The sequence below is a fragment of the Podarcis tiliguerta genome (assembly GCF_965153285.1).
Source record: "Podarcis tiliguerta genome assembly, chromosome: 17".
NCBI lineage: Eukaryota > Metazoa > Chordata > Lepidosauria > Squamata > Lacertidae > Podarcis > Podarcis tiliguerta.
In genome coordinates this window covers 4,421,531-4,426,220 of record NC_139550.1, presented here as the reverse complement: position 1 = coordinate 4,426,220, position 4,690 = coordinate 4,421,531, and positions in this window count along the sequence as shown.

Here is a 4,690-nt window from a genome sequence, read left to right as displayed (position 1 = left end):
CTCTTAACATCATGAGAGAACTTTCCTGCATTGCCATTGCAAGCCCTGGCACAGACAGCAATCAAGAACAATCTGTTGAATCATCCCAAGATATTAAGGAACAGCAAGCTGCGTATTTTTTTATAAAATTGTTCAGGCTGAAGTACAAAAGAAATAGAAAAGGGTAATGAATTAATCAGCTACACCATAGCTGTTTGCTTCTACTTTTAACTTGCTTCTTGTTTTGCTTCCTCATTTTGATTTAGGTTGGCTCGTTTCTGTTGAAAGCTGTTGAGCTTTCTTTTTTTGAAACATGGATTTGGCACATATTATCAATAAAATTTAATACAAAAAAATAATAAGATCTGGCCTATGTAGCTAGGTGCGGAAAAACGAATTGCAATGTGTATGTTTCCCCGATAAGTGTGAATGCCAATATATATTTAAAGAGCCTTCCCCGCACATCGTATTTTAACGCCATCCAAATGGGTGGTGAACACTGCCTTCTATGGGAGCGAGAGCCATAGTTTAAATATGTGCTGCCTTGCCCTGATCCATGCTCTCCTCTCATACATCATCATCATCATTATTAATAATAATAATTAAATTTCTATAGTGCCCTTCATCTGGAAATCTCAAGACAGTTCACAACATAAGATTACATTATAAAAACCACAAAATGCATAGTAAAAATAAGAACAAGCCAATAACCCCCCCCCCTTCTCACAAACACATTTAAAATTGGACTCTCACCTGACTCTGCTGACTCACGGCAAGGTTCAAAGTCCTGCATTCCCATACCTTCTTGTCTATAAAACCCCCGAAGGAAAACAAGAGTGTTTGTTCTGTGTGAGAAGTTATTACCTCACAGGAACAGGGCAAAGAAAGCTTTAAAACATGGGGGTGGATGAGTAATGGACTATATGGAACTGGCTGAAATGACAGGCAGAATCAGAGACCAGGGAGAAGAGACGGTGAAAGCAGATTGGAGGAAGTTCAAAGATTATCTACAGAAACACTACAAGATAATGAATGTTTGATGACATCTGATTGAATGTAAAAGGTTAATAGTAAAAAGTTTAAAGATTAAAAAAGACCCAATATTTTAAGATATAAGAAAATCAAGTTATATTAAGACATTAAAATTAAGACAAAATTAATTAAGACAGAGGGAAGGAATTTGCTGACTGAATATATGATCTGGAATACAGAGAAGGGAGGTCTGGGGAGGTCGGAGAAATAAGTTAATGCAAGGAATATAATGAGGATAAAATTGTTTTTACTTTTTGTTTTTCTTTTTTGATATTTTTCGCTGTTTTGTGTTTGTGTTTTACTGTATTTTTCTATCTTTGTTGTGTTGTTGTTTATTTTTTGTGGCTTGATCTCTTATGTAAAACCTAATAAAATATTTGTTTTAAAAAAATAATAAAACATGGGGGTGGGGATGTGGGAGCCCTGAGCCCCATGGCGAGTTGACAGGTTTAGACATTGGGGAGAGTGACATTTGTCACTCCAGGAATTCCCACCCGCCCCATGGCTGGTGTAATGTATCAAGACCAGGTTCCCACAGCTCTGCAGTAAGTTGCCATCTCCCCCTTCTCATGGGCCTGTTAGCAGCTGCACATCTGCCAGAAATCCAACAGGTGATGCTTCTGCTTTCTCTGCACCTGTTGAATGCTAAACCCGTCACATAAGCAGTTATTTTATCTCGTTTGCAGCTCATCTTTCTTCCAAGGCACAATACATGGAGCTCCACCATTGTTATCCTCACAGAAACCTGGAGAAGTTGGTGAAGCGAGACAAGGAGGACAAGTCAACACAGTGAGCTGAGCAGGAGGAAGTCCCTCCCAATCTCAGTCTAGCAGTGTTTCTCAAACTTGTGTCTCCAGCTGCTTTTGGACTACAGTTCCCATCATCCCTCACCACTGGTCCTGCTAGCTAAGGATGATGGGAGTTGTAGTCCAACATCAGCAGGTGACCGAAGTTTGAGAAACACAGGAAGGTCACATGCACACCAAACATTTAAGGCACATTTATGGGACGCGGGTGGCGCTGTGGGTTAAACCACAGAGCCTAGGACTTGCTGATCAGAAGGTCGGCGGTTCGAATCCCCGTGACAGGGTGAGCTCCCGTTGCTCGGTCCCCGCTCCTGCCAACCTAGCAGTTCGAAAGCACGTCAAAGTGCAAGTAGATAAATAGGTACCGCTCCAGCGGGAAGGTAAACAGCGTTTCCGTGCGCTGCTCTGGTTCACCAGAAGCGGCTTAGCCATGCTGGCCACATGACCCGGAAGCTGTACGCCGGCTCCCTTGGCCAGTAAAGCGAGATGAGCGCCGCAACCCCAGAGTTGGCCACGATTGGACCTAATGGTCAGGAGTCCCACTCACTGAACGTCACTTTCAATCCTTCATTTGCATACAAACTATCCAATCACTGAACGTCACTGTTGCATTCTAGTGGAGCTCTAGATAAGCAGGCTGACTGAGCTCCTCAGTTCAGTTCTGTTCTAGCTTATAAATAAAGAGCTGCTTTGGAAGAATCACTATGTCGTCTAATATGTTCGCCCACAACTTAACACCGCCCATCTGGCTGGGTTTCCCCAGCCACCCTGGGCAGCTTCCAACAAAATATTAAAATACAGTGGTCAGTTAAACATTAAAAGCTTCCCTAAACAGGGCTGCCTTCAGATGTCTTCTAAAAGTCTGGTAGTTGTTTTTCTCTTTGGCATCTGGTGGGAGGGCGTTCCACAGGGCGGGTGCCACAACCGAGAAGGCCCTCTGCCAGGTTCCTTGTAACTTGGCTTCTCGCAGTGAGGGAACGCTGGGGGTGGAGATGCTCCTTCAGGTATACTGGACTGAGGCCATTTAGGGCTTTAAAGGTCAGCACCAACACTTTGAATTGTGCTCAGAAACGTACTGGAAGCCCATCTAAAGTAGCAGGTCCCCACTGGGGGCATACCCACAAGTTCCCAGATTCTGGAACTCCCTCGGTAGAGTAGTTAGACTGGTTCTCTCCTTGTTATCCTTCCACCAACAGGTAAAGGTGTTCTCGCTGCAACAGGCTTTCAGGAGCTGACATTTAATCAGGGAGCTGGAGCAGGGCTGGATTTAGATTTGATGAGGCCCACACCCAGAATAAGGGCCTCATCAAACGGCTGCGCTGGCTCGCCAGATGCAGCTTGTCACGCTGGCCACGTGACCCGGAAGTGTCTGCGGACAGCCTCTAGAGTGAGATGAGCGCACAACCCTAGAGTCTGTCAAGACTGGCCCGTACGGGCAGGGGTACCTTACCTTTACACCCAGAATAAATGGGAAAGGTTTTGGAGGGGAAAGATATTTAAAACAGTATCAGCCAGAATGAGAGGGCTTGCACTGAAAACGAATTGCATGTGGCAATTCAAACGAATTGCAGTTCAGCTGTCCTGCATCACCTCCAATCAATCTTCCTGTTATTGGAGAGGATGTGGAAGTAGAGGGGTGCATTTTCATCCAAATTTTTTATTGGAACAATATTCTCAGAAAACAGGTTCAAGCTACACCGCAGTTGGCAGCATTATCCATTTTTGCTGTGATCAAATTTCACAAAATAAATGAAATAAGAAATTGATCAGACAGTAGAGTGTGGGACTCTTGATCTCAGGGTTGCGGGTTCAAACCTCACAATGGGCAAAAGATTCCTGCATTTCAGGGGGTTAGACTAGATGACCCTTGAGGTCACCATTCAACCCTACAAGTCTATGAAAAAGGCTGACCCGGGGCAGGCAGCAGAGAGGCTGCAGATCTGTGAGCAGGGAGCTATTTTTAAAAAGCCGAATCATTCACGTCTCACATCGAATATACGTAACTAATCTGTAGAAAGGACTTTATGATCTGAAAACAAAGACTTTTGCAACCCAATTTTTTTTTAAAATAAAAACAATTTAACATAAAAAAGAAGTCTAGATTGAGGTCAGAAAACATGGAATTCATAAAAGACTTGGGGGGTGGAATACTTCTTTAGGAGACCACTGTAAGCAGATGAAAACATTAGCAGGATTTTTTAAGGACGATTTAGCTAGATATTCCAATATACTATAAGTAGAACTATTTGTAAGTTCCAAATTAGCCTAGGAGTAAAATATGAATAGTATAACATTATGGACTGAAAATATTATGAGGATATAGAAAGATAGTAACTTGATGAAGTTAATTTTATTAGAAAGTGGATATTGGAAAACTGCTACAATGAGATCTATGGAAACTCAGCGGGGATTCAAGAAAGTCCTTTAACAAGGAAAACTAAATTGGGTTCTTAACAGATAGGTGTTTATATGCTTGTTTGTTTTTACCTTTTAATATTGTGATGTTTTTCTTTTATGTGTGTTTGTTGTAAATTTGGAAAACCAATAATTTTGGGGGGGGAAAGAAAAGATAACATTAGCAGGATTTTAATCTCACTTGTAATGTAACAAATACTGTGGATCCTATGGATAGATATAAAACATAGATTATGATATAAAATGCAGTTGAAAATGTTGGCATCCATGGAGGGGATGGGGGGGAGGTCTCGAGATTCAGAGAAACCTCTTTATATGGAACTGTATTTGGTTCTAAATTTACATTTGCAAAATCAAATAAAAACGATAAATTAATGCAAAAATGCAAAAGAATCCGAGGCACAGGCGCTAGGACCTTGCAGGGCGCTCCGGGAGTGCCTCGGAACAAGCCGGCAAGT